This window comes from Lissotriton vulgaris, chromosome 11 (genome assembly GCF_964263255.1).
Source record: "Lissotriton vulgaris chromosome 11, aLisVul1.2, whole genome shotgun sequence".
In the NCBI taxonomy this organism is placed as follows: domain Eukaryota; kingdom Metazoa; phylum Chordata; class Amphibia; order Caudata; family Salamandridae; genus Lissotriton; species Lissotriton vulgaris.
In genome coordinates this window covers 276909369-276928107 of record NC_141699.1, presented here as the reverse complement: position 1 = coordinate 276928107, position 18739 = coordinate 276909369, and positions in this window count along the sequence as shown.

Genomic DNA, 18739 nt, shown 5'->3' with positions numbered 1-18739 from the left:
CTCTCCCATTCTCAAAAATCCCACTGCTGATCCTAATGACCTCAACAATCTTCGCCCCATATCTAACCCTCCTCTTCTCTCCAAAGCCCTGGAAAAATGTGTTCTGCTCCAATTGGATAAACACATCGACACCTTCAATCTTCTTGACCCCATGAAGTCTGGCTTCAGAAAAGGCTGTAGTACTGAAACTGCCATGCATAATATAGTCGACGACATTCATCACTCCCTCGACAAAGGTGAATCTTGCCTACTCATTCTCCTCGAACTTTCTGCCACATTTGATACAGTTAACCACTCTGCCTTACTTAACACACTCAAAATTAGCTTTGGCCTCAATGGTTCACCTCCTTTCTCCAACACAGAACTCAACAAATCAAAATCCACGACTGCCTCTCTAACCCTACCCCTGTCTACCGAGGTGTCCCCCAGGGATATATTCTCTCTCCCTCTCTCTTTAACCTCTTCATGGAAAGACTTACCCTCTTTCTAAAGCAAGCTGGAATCAATTACCACCTCTATGCCGATGATACGCAACTTTACTACAAGATTAAATCCCACTCCGACATTCTGCACCTCAATGACACCCTGATTCAAATCCAATCCTGGTTCCACCTCAATCATCTCAAACTCAACCCTAAGAAAACAGAAATCATTATCTTCTCTCCTAAAAACAGCCTGCTCCCCATCCAAACCTGGATCGCTGACCTTAATGCCCTCAACAGCTCACTCACCGTATCCAACTCAGTAAAATCTCTCGGCATCTCCATTGACAATAAACAAACTCTTATCTCCCATATAAACAATTCGGCTAAAGGAGCTCTCTTCACTCTCCGTCACCTCAAGAAAATTAAACCCTTTAATCCTGCTGATGACTTCAAATCAGTGGTCCAATCACTGGTCCTCTCGAGAATCGACTATGGTAAGGCTTTACTCTCTGGAACACCCAAAATCCACCTAACTCCACTCAAAACTGTGCTCAACCTAGCCGCTAGACTCATCACTGACTTCAAGCTTTATGACCACTTCTCCCCTGCCCTTAAAGCCCTAAAATGGCTGCCCGTCGAAAGCAGATCCTCCTTCAAGATTGCATGCATTACACACAAAGCCCTTCACCAAAATACCCCGCTGTACCTCTCAGATTAACTCCACAAAGCGGGCTGCTCCTTTAAATAAATAAATAAATACAACCCTCCACTCTACGACTGTCCACTGTACAACCCTCCAATCTACAACCCTGCACTCTATGACATTCCACTCTGCCACTCTCCACTCCACAACACTCTACTACACTCTACCACACTCTACTCTACGACACTCTACTCTATGCCACTCAACTTCACTCTACAGCGCTTGACTCCCTCTATGCTACTCCACTCTATGCCACTCCATACTACGGCACTCTATGCCACTCCACTATACAACACATTACTCCAATCTTTGCCCCTCTACTCCACTCTGTGCCCCTCCATACTACGCATCTCCAACCTGCGGCACTCTATTCCACTCTACATCACCCCACTCTGTGCCACTCCACACCATTTCAGTCCACAACAATTTACACTGTGATAGTCCATTCTGAGACACTCCACTCTACAACACTCTAAGCCACTCTACGACACTTCATGACACTCTACATCACTCTACGCCCACCACTCCATGCCACACTCTCCCATGCCACAAACTTTTAGCCATGCTGGTTTACAATATGGCTCAAATATATTGCCAATAGTCAATAACGTGGGCATAGGTGAGACCTATTGCCTATGCCAATGTATGTTTTTACGATTTAGAAAAGGGGGTGGTGATGAACAGAGTGTCTGAGTTAAACAGACCACTCTTACCCAGTCCAAAGATCAGGGCTTGATCCATCACCGTTATTTATCTCACTGCCCAATCCAGGCCAAAAACGATTTAGAAAAGGGGGTGGTGATGAACAGAGTGTCTGAGTTAAACAGACCACTCTTACCCAGTCCAAAGATCAGGGCTTGATCCATCACCGTTATTTATCTCACTGCCCAATCCTTGGTCATTGCACCATCAGGATTCAAGCAAACCGGGCCGAAGACGGCTGTAATGCCAGAAACCGGTCCCCGGGAGCTTGTTTCCTTCCCAGTGTAAGAATTGGCTTTTGTAGTTTGGTTTGCCCTGTTCCCATCATGCACTGGGACAGGAACAGACTAATTTGCATACAGCCAGGTTCTGAAACTGGGATGGTGCAGTGAGCTAAAAAACGGTGTTGGATCTAGCCCTGATCTCTTGACTGGGTGAGAGCTTTCTGCTTAATTCAGAGACTCTGTCCCTCACCACCCCTTGTTGTAATTATTTTTGTCCACCCTAAGCGTGGAAGGGTATTCTCAGATGTGAGACCCTTGCTCATTGCACCATCAGGATTCAAGCAAACCGGGCCGAAGACGGCTGTAATGCCAGAAACCGGTCCCCGGGAGCTTGTTTCCTTCCCAGTGTAAGAATTGGCTTTTGTAGTTTGGTTTGCCCTGTTCCCATCATGCACTGGGACAGGAACAGACTAATTTGCATACAGCCAGGTTCTGAAACTGGGATGGTGCAGTGAGCTAAAAAACGGTGTTGGATCTAGCCCTGATCTCTTGACTGGGTGAGAGCTTTCTGCTTAATTCAGAGACTCTGTCCCTCACCACCCCTTGTTGTAATTATTTTTGTCCACCCTAAGCGTGGAAGGGTATTCTCAGATGTGAGACCCTTGCTCATTGCACCATCAGGATTCAAGCAAACCGGGCCGAAGACGGCTGTAATGCCAGAAACCGGTCCCCGGGAGCTTGTTTCCTTCCCAGTGTAAGAATTGGCTTTTGTAGTTTGGTTTGCCCTGTTCCCATCATGCACTGGGACAGGAACAGACTAATTTGCATACAGCCAGGTTCTGAAACTGGGATGGTGCAGTGAGCTAAAAAACGGTGTTGGATCTAGCCCTGATCTCTTGACTGGGTGAGAGCTTTCTGCTTAATTCAGAGACTCTGTCCCTCACCACCCCTTGTTGTAATTATTTTTGTCCACCCTAAGCGTGGAAGGGTATTCTCAGATGTGAGACCCTTGCTCATTGCACCATCAGGATTCAAGCAAACCGGGCCGAAGACGGCTGTAATGCCAGAAACCGGTCCCCGGGAGCTTGTTTCCTTCCCAGTGTAAGAATTGGCTTTTGTAGTTTGGTTTGCCCTGTTCCCATCATGCACTGGGACAGGAACAGACTAATTTGCATACAGCCAGGTTCTGAAACTGGGATGGTGCAGTGAGCTAAAAAACGGTGTTGGATCTAGCCCTGATCTCTTGACTGGGTGAGAGCTTTCTGCTTAATTCAGAGACTCTGTCCCTCACCACCCCTTGTTGTAATTATTTTTGTCCACCCTAAGCGTGGAAGGGTATTCTCAGATGTGAGACCCTTGCTCATTGCACCATCAGGATTCAAGCAAACCGGGCCGAAGACGGCTGTAATGCCAGAAACCGGTCCCCGGGAGCTTGTTTCCTTCCCAGTGTAAGAATTGGCTTTTGTAGTTTGGTTTGCCCTGTTCCCATCATGCACAGGAACAGACTAATTTGCATACAGCCAGGTTCTGAAACTGGGATGGTGCAGTGAGCTAAAAAACGGTGTTGGATCTAGCCCTGATCTCTTGACTGGGTGAGAGCTTTCTGCTTAATTCAGAGACTCTGTCCCTCACCACCCCTTGTTGTAATTATTTTTGTCCACCCTAAGCGTGGAAGGGTATTCTCAGATGTGAGACCCTTGCTCATTGCACCATCAGGATTCAAGCAAACCGGGCCGAAGACGGCTGTAATGCCAGAAACCGGTCCCCGGGAGCTTGTTTCCTTCCCAGTGTAAGAATTGGCTTTTGTAGTTTGGTTTGCCCTGTTCCCATCATGCACTGGGACAGGAACAGACTAATTTGCATACAGCCAGGTTCTGAAACTGGGATGGTGCAGTGAGCTAAAAAACGGTGTTGGATCTAGCCCTGATCTCTTGACTGGGTGAGAGCTTTCTGCTTAATTCAGAGACTCTGTCCCTCACCACCCCTTGTTGTAATTATTTTTGTCCACCCTAAGCGTGGAAGGGTATTCTCAGATGTGAGACCCTTGCTCATTGCACCATCAGGATTCAAGCAAACCGGGCCGAAGACGGCTGTAATGCCAGAAACCGGTCCCCGGGAGCTTGTTTCCTTCCCAGTGTAAGAATTGGCTTTTGTAGTTTGGTTTGCCCTGTTCCCATCATGCACTGGGACAGGAACAGACTAATTTGCATACAGCCAGGTTCTGAAACTGGGATGGTGCAGTGAGCTAAAAAACGGTGTTGGATCTAGCCCTGATCTCTTGACTGGGTGAGAGCTTTCTGCTTAATTCAGAGACTCTGTCCCTCACCACCCCTTGTTGTAATTATTTTTGTCCACCCTAAGCGTGGAAGGGTATTCTCAGATGTGAGACCCTTGCTCATTGCACCATCAGGATTCAAGAAAACCGGGCCAAAGACGGCTGTAATGCCAGAAACCGGTCCCCGGGAGCTTGTTTCCTTCCCAGTGTAAGAATTGGCTTTTGTAGTTTGGTTTGCCCTGTTCCCATCATGCACTGGGACAGGAACAGACTAATTTGCATACAGCCAGGTTCTGAAACTGGGATGGTGCAGTGAGCTAAAAAACGGTGTTGGATCTAGCCCTGATCTCTTGACTGGGTGAGAGCTTTCTGCTTAATTCAGAGACTCTGTCCCTCACCACCCCTTGTTGTAATTAATGTATGTTTTTAGGCTTTCTGATTCGCTAATGGGACTACTTTTAATTTGGCGCCTGTGCACCCAGTCCGACTCTGATAGGGTGTACATACAACAGCAAAGTTGCTTCCGGGCGCTGGAAAGGATTATAGATAAAGCATTTCAAAAGTACATTTGGATATGTGGGGCCAGTACAGGTGGCATAGCATTACCAACATTTGGATAGATTTTTTAGGCTAATAGGGCCCTACAGAAGTAGAATGGCCTAGAAGTAATTGGTGAGACTCGAAGACTGATAGAGAAGGACTAGTCGAGGAGGAGATATATTAGAATGAAGATGGGATTCTCTCAGTGTCCCCTCAGCAGCCTTTGAGAGGCAAGCTTGTGCGAAACATTTGTTATAGGCCCGTTCACCTTTAAATTTGACTTCTCACTGCCAGGGCCAAAACACGGCAGTGTGGGTTTGGCACAGCTGGGCACCCACCACACTCATACTTGACCCCTTAAGAATTGAGAGCAGAGAGCAGGAATATCAAGACAAGAGACTGCTTCAAAACAAAAAGTTAGCTCATGTTAACACTTCCCTCACCTTTCAATACTTGCATTGTGAGACAAACTTCAAACTATTTATTTAAATTTCATATTTCAAATGTTCAGTCAGACTGATCCTGCATAGGAATTAGTGATGGTGGGGGCTTTATCATAATCCTGCATTAATCACTGTGACGTATGCATTAGTGAGATTCATGCTTTACTTGCCAATTTTCCCTGGTCTTGGTCTGTCTTGACAGCGCAGCTGTCGCCAGACAAGTATGTGGGAATCACCAGAAAAGGGATCACAAATCCCACATCTTGGGAGCCAGTACATGTTTTGATTGAGCAGAGGTGGTGTGGCTCCACACAAAAAAAAGTGATTGCCCTCAGCACAGCTGTGATCAATTTGTTTATTTATCCAGCTTCTTCACCTTGAACTTTTAGGGGTATGCAAATGACATTGTAACGAGGTTAAAGCGTCTTAGATAACTAGATAGTTTGGGTGCCGTTCGCTGTCAATAACACAGATGGGATGAGGGCAGTCATTAACCTACATGGATCTCTCTGTCCTGATTATAGTGGAACTGTCACCTGACCTTTTAACCTACACCATTTGTATTCTACAGTTCTTTGCTTCCACACAAATGCATATCCTTTCTTATGTTCCTTTCTTATCTACTTGTAATGCTTCACAATACCAAGCAAATTTCCTTTACATTTAAAGCCAGACCTGTTGGTATTGCCAATGCTTGTTTGAATTGCATCTCTCACTAACAAAACACAAACATAGTTAATCACTTTTTTAAAGTTATCCTTCCCATAACACTTGTCACACTGCATCCATTTGTTTAGGTGGAGAAGTGTGGCTCAGGGGTTAGAGGCGGCAGACCCGAAAGCTGAGATCGGCCCTGGACCAGGGTTCAATTCCCTGCCTCGGCGGGTCTTGGGCTAAAAATTCCACGGACGCGATCATTCTCGCTCCGGTGCCTTCTCGGTTCACACTCTGTGACTCTGGGCAATAGCTTGCTTAATCTCCACAACGGCCCCACGTGGCGGGATACCTGGCTTTCACCTTGTGGATACCCTGCTGTTATCTCACAGGGGAATACCAGGACAGGTTCCCTAAGCAAGCGCCGGGAAACCCACTGCGGGTAGCTGTGCGCTATATAAGCTCAAATATATTTACATTTAGGTTACCACATGTCTTGTCCAGCATTCAGGGCTCTCTCATCCACATAGCATTGTGGAGATAGTATGCTACAAGTAGTTTAGAAGCAAGCAATACCGTTTTGGGGTACACTAAGGTAGTACAGGGGACCAACTCTGACAAGAGAAAACGGACATAAAATGAACACCTTTACTAAGGCAATGACACCAGCACATCAACACTGAAGCTGCTGTTCTGGCTCAGGAGACACTGAAACAGGAGCAACAATACTGGCATGGGAAGAGTACCTGGAAAGAAATGGAGCACAAGGACTAATCCTGGCTCACTGGCAAAGCAGTTTCATTCAGAAACTGGCACAGGCATTCTAGAACGGAAAGAGGCTGACTCTAAGATAATGACCCAAGGACACCAGAACAGCGACGAATGCCACATACAGACACTGACACATGGAAACTGGCTGGGAAGACACAACATTGACTTGTAGATACAGACAAAGGACGTTAGTACAAGGACACCAGGACACTGACATGGAGTCACGGCCACTGGGACACGAACACTGCAAAGGAAGCACCACTGCCAGCACGAGGGTGTTGGCCTGCTGGTGATTGGATATTGATCATAAACAATGAGACCAGGATCCAGAAACAGGGACAACAACACTGACACTAGGACACAGCAGCACCAGCAATGACATGGTAATAAAGACACAAGGCTGCTGACTCGGGGACACAGATGCTGGGATACTGGCTTTGGAGCACCAGCTCTGGCATCGGCAAGCCCAATGCTATGTCCTGCTGCAGTGCACAGAGGTTGAGCTTCAGGCGGACTAGAACTGCTGTAGTTGGAGGATAAGAGGGTCTCTTCTTACCCTGGTTTATTGAGCCTTCTTCATCCTTTAAATTGCACTGCTTGCCACATGGTCACTCGGTTTGAAACCACTGTGTAGGCACCCTATAGAATATAGGTATAGGTATAGAAGGAGTTCAAGAGAGAGTGAGAGTCTGGGCCCGAAAGGCATCACCCCCACTCACTGTCAATGGCCTAGGGTCCATCCCCCGACTGTCCAAAACAAAATGTCCAGGGGGCAAACAGTTTTCTTAGGAGCCTGCCATTCTCACCGCTAAATGCTGCGGTTGCTAAATATCATACCTGTTTTTTATTTCACATTATGCTTCTTTGCTCCACCACTCTATACTTTCTTCTTCTTTTCTTTACTCTTGCAGCTTTTTTTCATCCCTACCTCCCTTTGTCAATATTATCGAATTGTTCTCTTCCTCCCTCTTTCTCACTTTTTCTGCCTTTCTCTCGATTTGTCTGGGTCAAAGTGTGATGATGAATATATAAGTCCACACCCCTAAAAATGAGTGCCAGTGTCCACCACCTGTACAAATTAAGCACTGCATTCAAGGATCTGTAATGGTGGCTAGGTTGGGCCTGGCTAGGTCTAGTTCCCTGTACTAATGGAAGTGGACCCATCACCACTGTCACTCTCTAGTGAGCCCTTGCACCGTCGGCTCCCTATGCCTACCTTGTGGATCTGTCATGCTGACTGTTCCATCGAGGTCTCCCTCACAGGAATTAGGTACTGCAGGAGTGCAATATAGTAATACAGTATTGACTGATGGTGCGACTCATGTCTGTAAGCACCAGGTTTATGTACTCATAACTATTTGCCAAGGTGCTTAAAACTGCCTTTGAAACCCTTTCAGATATCAATGGTTGCTCATGAAATGTGCCTAAAAAAGGAGCATTTGCCACACATTTCTTCGAAAGTACTTAGATAGAGAACACATAATCATATGTATGAGTGCGTTTATGTCCTATTCAGTTTTCATCAATTTTAATGGCTGGCATTGGTTTTAAATTTCCCAACGATACTGGCTCACTGTATTTTAAAAGGCAACCTTACAACTAGAGTATCACAAACAGCTGTAAATGAAGAATAATACTGATACTTAAAAAAAAAAGCATGATATCTCATCATATTGACCAATTTTATGATATGGGGGGGGGGCGGGCACAAAACACCTGCCTATTGCTGAGACCCCTTTTATGCTATAGTTGCTTCTTAGGTGGGGTGCCTCCCAAAAACATCCACGCCTGGCGACGAGCCTACTCCCCATTCTGTATTACCACATACAAGGAAATATGCTAATGAGCAAGAATTTAAGTTGTGATCTTCGTAACCCAAATACCATGAAAAGCAACACTCTAACGTTAAATAGGGGTGTGGTGAGCTGACTAAATTTAAGAACCTAGAAAAAGGGTCCAGAAAGGTTGTAGTTAATGCTCCTCCGGCTTGGTGACATCAACTGCAATTGTCTTCTGCAAGACACATAGCATAACATAACGAGAAAAAAAATCTGCAAACAGAAAATAACATATAATTTATATATAAAATGACAATAGATAATTATAAGTAAAGGAAAATGGAACACTTTTGTGACACACTCCAGCAATGCGTCCCTTTTGCGCCATACAGATACGTCAGTAATAGTGACATATCTGTAACTCCTTGCGACATGATGCGTCATACAGTAAATATGATGCATCAATTATGTCACAAGGAAGGCGCGCTGAGAAGAGACGCATCGCTGCGTGAAAGCTTCTCATAAATGAGGCCCTGAATCTTTCTAATGTTTTGATCTTTTTAGATCCAGATGTCTTCAAGACGTATCATTACCACTTCTTTAAAGTGTACGTAACGTGAGCTTTGGTGCTGCCCAAAGGTTAACATCTCACCTCTAGCTGCTGGATATTTGCTGTATCATTCCTCTTTCCAGGTAGTGCTACCATTGGCACAAGGGACTATTTTATATCTGAAATTATATTTAATGATCTCATTGTTTCTCATATTTAATTTGTTATCACAATCATTTGTGCTACTTTTTTTCATAGAATTGCCAAAGCCAATATTATAGGCGTTAACATGGTAAATAGCATTTGTGCATACAATGTATGCAATTAGGCTTTTTAAATGGCTATTTTATATCCACTGGCAGATAAAAGCCAGAACTATTGAAAGTGCTAATGCTTGCTTTTACTATTTTTTCGCAAATACGTAATGGTAAAAATATATATATATATATGAATTTCAGGTAAACAGCATTACGATCCTCCAGATCCTTACATAACCCAAGTTGGAAACAATGGCACCAACAGTACTTTATGTGTCTGCACTACCACCCTCATTTAACAAGCATTTACAATGCAATGGTTTTGCCTTTGTTAAAGTTAGAGCTATTGACATTGCTCTTGACATTATTTTTATTTATGTTTTTTTTTAACATAAATAAATGGCATTGTCATTTACAATGCCACTAGCTTTATCTCTCGCAAATGACACACACAAACACACACAGAGCCCCCCCACACACACCCACACAGAGCCCCCCACACACACAGCCACACAGAGCCCCCCACACACACAGCCACACAAAGCTCCCCACACAGAGCCCTCCACACACCCACACAGAGCCTTCCACACACACCCACACAGCACAAGCAGGCAACAGGGGCACGAAAACGGAGGCACAAGCAGGCAATAGGGGCACACGGAGGCACAAGCAGGCAACAGGGTCACGAAAACATGCACAAGCAGGCAAAAGGGTCACAAGCAGGAATTGTAATTTAGACGGGGCTGAAGTGGAGAACGGTCAGTAGGGAAGTAGTGCGGCTGGTGCAGTGGTACCAGGCTGAAAGGTGAGAGGGGCTGTCTGCACCCCAGTTTGGACAGTTTCCACTACCTAACAGGGATTGGTGGGAGGGGGGTGTACTTCTTGCTTTCTTTAGGGCTGTTACTTCGGGGACGCAGTGCACACTCTTGCCTGCTGCCTGCTGCCGCCGGGACACGACAACAGGCAGGGAGAGGACAGGCTGGGAGTGGGCAGGGAGGGGACAGGCTGGGAGAGGGCAGGGAGGGGACAGGCTGGGAGAGGGCAGGTTGGGAGAGGGCAGGCTGGAATTTAATGTAATTCACTTTACTAACCTTAGAAGAATGAAGACTGAACGCGAAATTTGAACTAGTCACCTGCAGAACACTTTGCAGAAAATGCTTAACTCCCTCACCCTGTATATCATTCGGCGATTGGCCTCCTCTCCGATCTTGGACAAAGTCTTAGAAAGAAAATACGCAAGTTCAGATTCAGTACATAAATGTGATTCTGCTTTTGACAAACAACAAAGTATTAACTTCTTGGTCACAGCCTGTCCCCCGTTAACCTGAAACATCATGGTGAAGGGTGGTACTGTTATTCTCAATGCTCGCTCTCTCTCCCTTCACCCTGTAAGTGGACACAATCAACATCTTCAATATATAATTAGCCACCAGTTGAGAAAGGAAAACGAAAAAAATACTAACCGGAATCAACACAGAAGCCACCAAATACCCACCAGCCAATCACCCTTCGTTATTCAAGGTTCTGGAAAAGTTGTACATTTAGAACAAAAACGATAAGTGGAACCCACAATCACACAAACCTGGCTTTGGCCCAGACATAGGAAGGAAACTACTCCGGCATATGCTGGGACACATACTCGAGGATTTCTTGACTAGACTTGCTCTCCTAAACAAGTCTGTCCTCTCTGGCATACTCTACAACAAATCAGCAGCACTACAGGGCAGTAGGTGAAACTAGGAACCTTCCAAAACGGAAACTGCAACAGTAGTAAGGATGCCCCATCTTCTCATCTCAGGCAGTGTGCTAAAATATATGTATAAACCCTCAGAGAAAACTTCCACTTTTACGTTCAAAGAACCTATTCCCTCGACCTAACCCGGACGCCTTCTTTTTGGTTGACTATACTTTAAGGATCCTAAAGAGACAGGTGTAATCAAATGACATCTTAACAGAGACTCAGGAACAGGCTCCTAAAACTCTGAATTTAAACTTTTCTAGCCCGAAATCTAGAAACTTTGCATTTGGTCTGTGAGATAGAAGAAAGAAATGACACCTTAATAAGATGTAATGTGAATTTAATCTCCGCATGTTGTTTGTTTAAACAAGTGGACAAACTTAAGAAAATGTTCGGCACAGTTGACCGTTATGGTGGAATGTCTGAATTGGTAGCATGAAACACCAAGGCTGGTCAGTACGTGGCTAAGTGAATAATGTAGTGGTGGAAAAGCAAGAAGACTAGCATAGAGACGTCTGGGACACTAAAAGAAACAGAGGATTTTGAAAGGCAATTTGCTATCTTACCTTGTTGGATTAGGTTTGGCAGACAGATAAAAAAAAATCCCGCGATCTATGCCTTCAAATGCCATAGCTACATTCAGAAGGATGTCATACTCCACTACATGGAAGGCTGTAGAAAGATCTAGTAGAACTATTAGGCAGCGATGACACTACAAAGTGTCACAAATCCTCAGCAGATAGGTTTTTGTACTATAACATAAGCTCTTTTAGCAGTGGACAGATCATTTCAATGTTTAGGATTAGAGTTCTATGTCCCAAGGTATGGATGTGGAACCAATGTAGAATTAAGACCGATATGCGTCCCGAAGTAAAAGAGTGAGGAAACTGATACGTCGCACACACAGAAAGGGTGTCAGATATAAAAGGGATGAAAATGCCCCAAGCAGCAGAGATTTTTTCCTGCGCAAAAGTATTCTTTTTATGGTCAAACAGAGAAAGCGATGTAAGCAAGAACTCTTAAGGTAAAAGTGTAACTGATGGAATTTGAATCCGTCAAAACAGCCTCGGAATTCAGTACATTAGTCAGCTCTTCACACAACAGTGGACAGCTATTACAAAAACCATAAGATTGATTTTGTGAAGATGATATATGCATGTCTTTCACACTCAAATTATAAGTAGATCCAAAAGGTCAAATACAACTGTAACGTTCCAGCAGCCATAAAATAATATCAAACTAAGGTTCAGTGAGAGAAAGAAAACACTTTAATATTATTTGCCTCACGTCTGAATACATCACCGATCCCACCTACTTGCAAACCATCACGTCCCTCAAGATAATTCTGATCCGTAAAGTTTCTCATGAGGGACTAATCAAAAGGTCATGATTATTCATCAAAAGAGACTCCAACAAAGCTGTATACATGAGCAGCCTCTGGCTAGACATCCAATAGTGCACTGCTTTTCCCCAGGAAAGCCAGACAAAATCTTCTAGTTCATCATTCTTCGACCGATATAACAACCTCAACCAGCAATCATATGAAACAAACTGCAAACCTGAAAACAGGCAAAATTCAGTTCAGACAGATTCGGGTCAAAATGTGCCTGAGAAAAGAAAACTATAGCTGTAAATGCCATGAATAGACACTGGGAATCAAGACCCTTGCTTTTTCTAACTCAGATGGGGGCATTCTAAATCACCCCAATAGCCTTTCGGGCCTTACCAACGAAAATAAGCATTCAGAGACAATACTTTTAGCGTCTCTATAGTGACACTAACACACTCAGCACAGGTACAGCATGGCTTCACTATCAGATTCTGTACATCGAAGAGAGTCACAGTGCAAACAGAACCACACACACTGAGCACACAATCCACTGTATGGTCACATTTACATAGCGCATGGGCAGCATCAGTGCAAGCTCCACAAACACACACAACACTGTTGCCTCGTGCTGTAGCACATCAGGCTGCTCCTGCATGCGGCCCTGAATTAAACTATAGTCCTGCCATACTTCCAGCATAGACAAATCAGGGTGTTGAGTGCCTGCGCCTCCGCAAACTCCAACAGAGCTAGGAGGGGCAAATCGCAGGTGTAACTGCTGGTTGTCAACCTTCAGAGGCATGCGAAGAGTAATGTAGACAGTACGCAGATCTCTGATCCTCTATTACTGTGAGCTCTAAGAAACGAAACTCAGGAACGGCACGTCTTCCACCTGGCGACTGCATCTGTTTACCTCTCCCCTTTTGCGTGATGCAGCTTGCAGGCATGGCTACTAGAGTCTGGAGGTGGGAAGAATGAGGAACGGAAATGGCGGGAGGACAGAGGATAAGCAACAGACACGAGTGGGGATGTTGTGGGTAGCAGGGGAAAGCAACAAAAGTGAATGGGGGTTCACAATGGGACTCTAGCTCTAGTTCATCATTCTTCGACCGATATAACAACCTCAACCAGCAATCATATGAAACAAACTGCAAACCTGAAAACAGGCAAAATTCAGTTCAGACAGATTCGGGTCAAAATGTGCCTGAGAAAAGAAAACTATAGCTGTAAATGCCATGAATAGACACTGGGAATCAAGACCCTTGCTTTTTCTAACTCAGATGGGGGCATTCTAAATCACCCCAATAGCCTTTCGGGCCTTACCAACGAAAATAAGCATTCAGAGACAATACTTTTAGCTTCTCTATAGTGACACTAACACACTCAGCACAGGTACAGCATGGCTTCACTATCAGATTCTGTACATCGAAGAGAGTCACAGTGCAAACAGAACCACACACACTGAGCACACAATCCACTGTATGGTCACATTTACATAGCGCATGGGCAGCATCAGTGCAAGCTCCACAAACACACACAACACTGTTGCCTCGTGCTGTAGCACATCAGGCTGCTCCTGCATGCGGCCCTGAATTAAACTATAGTCCTGCCATACTTCCAGCATAGACAAATCAGGGTGTTGAGTGCCTGCGCCTCCGCAAACTCCAACAGAGCTAGGAGGGGCAAATCGCAGGTGTAACTGCTGGTTGTCAACCTTCAGAGGCATGCGAAGAGTAATGTAGACAGTACGCAGATCTCTGATCCTCTATTACTGTGAGCTCTAAGAAACGAAACTCAGGAACGGCACGTCTTCCACCTGGCGACTGCATCTGTTTACCTCTCCCCTTTTGCGTGATGCAGCTTGCAGGCATGGCTACTAGAGTCTGGAGGTGGGAAGAATGAGGAACGGAAATGGCGGGAGGACAGAGGATAAGCAACAGACACGAGTGGGGATGTTGTGGGTAGCAGGGGAAAGCAACAAAAGTGAATGGGGGTTCACAATGGGACTCTAGCCGCAACCCTGGCTGTCAAGATTCCCTGTCTAGCAATGAAACAGAAAATTAACTATAATGAGATAATTGATTCAGCTGCGTCTGTGTGAAAAAAAGAAGCTTCTGAAATCGACTCACCTGCACCTTGCGACGGCGGCACTTCTCCGGTCTCCCTCTTCGGCATGGGAGACCGGAAAGTCCTCCGCATCTCCCGGGGTTCCCTCCAGGCCACGGGAGCCCCGCGGGCGCCGCCATACTGCTTGCCGTATTCCTCTCCTTCTTCCCCCGGGCTGCGGGGGGCGGGCACTTCCGGCCGGCCGCGCTAGGATTGGCCGGCCGGCCAGTCACGGGGCAGGAGAGACGCAGAAGTGCCGGCAATGCCGGACCAGACTCGGGGGCGTTCCCGGCGTCGCGTGACGTCGGCAAAAGCCAAAGAATGTCGGGAACGCCCCCGTGTCTGGTCCGGCATTGACGGACAGGCCCCTCATCCAATGGCAAGGCTCCATTTACGGAGCCAGCCAATGAATGACGAGGGCCGAGCCAAAGCACACTACAGTTCTCATCAGGTTTTCGCCTGCGCCGAAAAAGATGCGCAGAGCGCATCTTTTTGGCGAGGCAAAACCTAAAAAGGAATCTGAGCTTCACCACACAAAAACTGTAATTAAACGTGACAGGAAAAGCAGCAACATTTGCTGCATAGATGCAGAATGGAAGAGAAAGGTCTTGCTCATGATTAACTTGTAAAACAAAATACATATATATGTGTATTAATTGAAAAACGGGTTAAAGTGACACTGTAGTTAGGAATTGTCATTATATCTTACTTTACATTTTTTTTTAAACTTCGATATTCACAGAAAAAGCCAAAGGTTAAAGTAACTTTATAGTTACTTTACAATTTCAGTAACAACATAACATTTTAAACAAACAAAAAACACTGAAGTTCACCAGTTATAGTTATCTCAAGTAATTATAACTCCTGCTATAAGGCAGTGGTTCTTCACCTTTTGACTTCAATGGACCCCTATTTAATCGCTCCTGAAACCAGGGGATCCTTACTGAATCATTATTGGAATCCGGAGACCCACACCGAATTATTATTGGAAGCCGGGGACAGTGACCTAAGTATTTTCGATCATTTGAACCGCAAAACAATACACAGAAACCAGAAACAAGCATTCATCAAACGAATACACAAATAATTAAATATTGTATTTAACTCACAAACATAAAAAAATCAATCTAAATTTAAAATGTAATGGGAAGATTTATACTATATCTTGTTCGATGCACTGCTTCCACAAATCAATTTGAGGATGCTAACTTAATTTCTAGCCTCCAATTCCTTAACATTTTGTATATTTATTTATACACACTTTATTAATCTGTTAATATTATTTCATTTTCTAAGTGGTTGTATCCACCTGAGAAGGCTTCGTGGATCCCTAGGGGCCCTCGTACCTCAGGTTAAGAGCCACTGCTCAAAGGTAACTACATCTCGCGCCCCCACAATGCACAGTCTTATCATCAATTATGTCATTTCATATATTGTCTTCATTTTATCAGTAATTTCATAGAGCATGTCTTGAGTGATGTAATATGTGGGGTAAGCAGCAGTGCATGACAAGGGTGCGAGTTAGTGTTCTCTTAGGCACGATTCATAGTTACTTGAGATAACTACAACTGGTGAATTCCAGTGGTTTTTTTTTGTATGAACGTTACATTTTCACTGAAATCTCCCCCTAATTATAATTTTACTTAGCTTTGTTTTTCCAGTAAATTTCTAAGTTTTTTTTTGATTTACAGTAAGATATAATTACAATTCCTAACGACAACATCACTTTAACCTTTGTTTTTTCTCTGAATTTCTATTTTTTTAACAAAAAGTAATATTTGATTACAATATGTAAGCCAACCCCGTGCCACACGCAGCCTTCGGCCAAGCCTTGCACCAAACCCACTGTGAGCACCCTATAATTGGATGGATATATTTTAGTAAATCACACAATGCAATTTTTAATAACAGTAATTATCATACAAATGTTTCAGAAAGTGTTAATTTAACAAAACAAAATCAACATGTCTGTGAGTTTTTTTTGACATAATTTTTATGATTGCATTTTGTGGGTTGAAAATTGTTTTTTTAAAGACTCCGAATTTTTTTTTTCATTTATTATTCTCTTTTTCAATTTTTTTATATTTTTTAGGGTGTCATGGTGCCCACCAGGGCCACCCACATGTTTATTTACAGTTGGGGGATAAGCGGGGAGAACCAGGGCCGCCTTGACCACAGCCAGTTCCCATTGTGAGAGCCATTTACTAATTTGTTGGTGGGTGCCCCCCACAGCACACACACAATATAATGGTTGTAGGGGGCTGCAGGGATAGCCCCAAGGACTCTGTGGCCTCATCCAGCTCCCCAGTCAGTACATTCTCTTTCATTCCAACTGGGAGGGAGCAGCATTTTATTACTGCCTCCACCGGGCAGGAGCAAAGTTGAGTTCTCTTCCCAGGAATGCTCAGGCAGGGAATGCCTCCACTCTCCTGGGGGGAGAACCACTGTGTCCCGGGGTGGGCTCCCAGGGACACTGTACAGAATCGCACCGTGGGGGGATAGGATTCCTGGTACCAATATCGGCACAGGTAGGAGGCACATGGCCCCCCTCCACTTTTAAAATACGTATGGTCCCAGGGGATGGGGTCTCTGGGGCATGGAAAGGCTCAGGGAGGGGAGTTGTGCTCCCCTACCCCATCTCCTCAAAAAGTATATTGGCCCGTGGAAGGAGTCCCAAGGTCTTACGTGGGCTTGGGGAGTGGATCATGTGCCCGCCCTCCCCTAAATAGGCAAATGTGTCACCCCCGTGGGCCCTAGCCCACCCCAGGGCTTTTAGTTTTTTTGGTTGCTGTTCTTTTTTTCCATTTCCCATGGATTTGCAGATTCGCCATAAATTTGCGGCACAATTTCTGCAAAAAAACATTTTTGACTCCACAGGGAGGCCCATGCAACCCCCCCATCCTCTTCTAACCTCCCCCACCAAGCCTTGGCAGCAGGGTATCCCTACCCTGCCCACTTATATTTTTTTTGCATCTTTAACAGGACTCAAGACTGAGTCAAGAGTCCTAAGAGATTCTTACCTGAGCATTGTGAATCCTTTGTGCTTGGCAACTTATCCAGCTCCACTTGAATCAATTTTCGAGTATTTCAAGCCAGGCTAAATCCAAATGAATTTGCATTGGATGAAAGTTAGCGTGCCAAGCATCAAGGTTCACACCATGGAGCCGGGTTTGGAATAGTTACTTGGTGTTCTTAGCAAATAACAGGAATTCTGTCTAGGTGGGGGTTGAGCTTCAGGTAGGTGTGGTCATCCAAGTCTGGAGGATGCTTAAACAGTGTTTGAGGTCTGGATGTTTGGAGCAGAGGAGCCTTTTAAGTAGAATTGATTAATCTTGATGCGATTATCCATGAGTACTACTCCATGGGGCTTCATGTAGTGACTGAAGATGAAACGGGAGAAGATGGAACCTTCAGGGACCCCACAGGTGTTAACTATATTCTGGGACCTGGAGTTACACAGTGAGGTGGCAAGGGGAGTGAAAAATGATGGATTGGGATGCGGCCCCAAGTGATTGCTAGTGACTCAGAATAATTAAAGCATTCCATCCATCACCTTGTTGTTTTTGTATTTGGTGCCCCAAGTGCACTGAGGATGTATGATGGTACAACGCATACCGTTACAACTCGTCCCTTTACGACGCAGTTTTAACAACGCAAGTCGTTACAACGACTTGCGTTGGGGGGGCGCTGATAGTGAATAGTTTAATTTACTATTCCAACACCAGTCCCCGTTGATAGTAGGGAAGGTGTTGGATAGTAAATTAAACTATCCCCTATCCTAGAGCGCCCTCCAGTGAAAGTCGTTGTAACGACTTTCGTTGTTAAAGCTGCATCGTAACGGTACTGCGTTGTACCAGTTACGTTATAAAGGATGTTTCCCGTGCACTGGGTATGCCCGGACATGGACCCTGGCTCACTCGGCCACTACAACCCAACTATACCTGGCTGAAGAGCCCTAACTAGGGTGAAACTGGTTCTAAGTTTGTGTGTGTTCTGGTTGAGGGAGGACCCGGCCTGACAGTTCAGGGTGGACTCTTCCCGTTAGGTTCAGGGTCAAGACAGATTTGCACATGCTGGGTCCAAATAGAGGTGTAATGATGGGCAAAAAACGATGGATTGGGATGTGTTGTGAGAGGGTGTATGTGCTTGTGAATGGTGGATGTATGTGTGCATGCTTGTGAATGCATGGGTGTGAGTGAGTGTGCATATAGATAAGTGAGTATATGTGTGTGCATGTGTGGCCCTC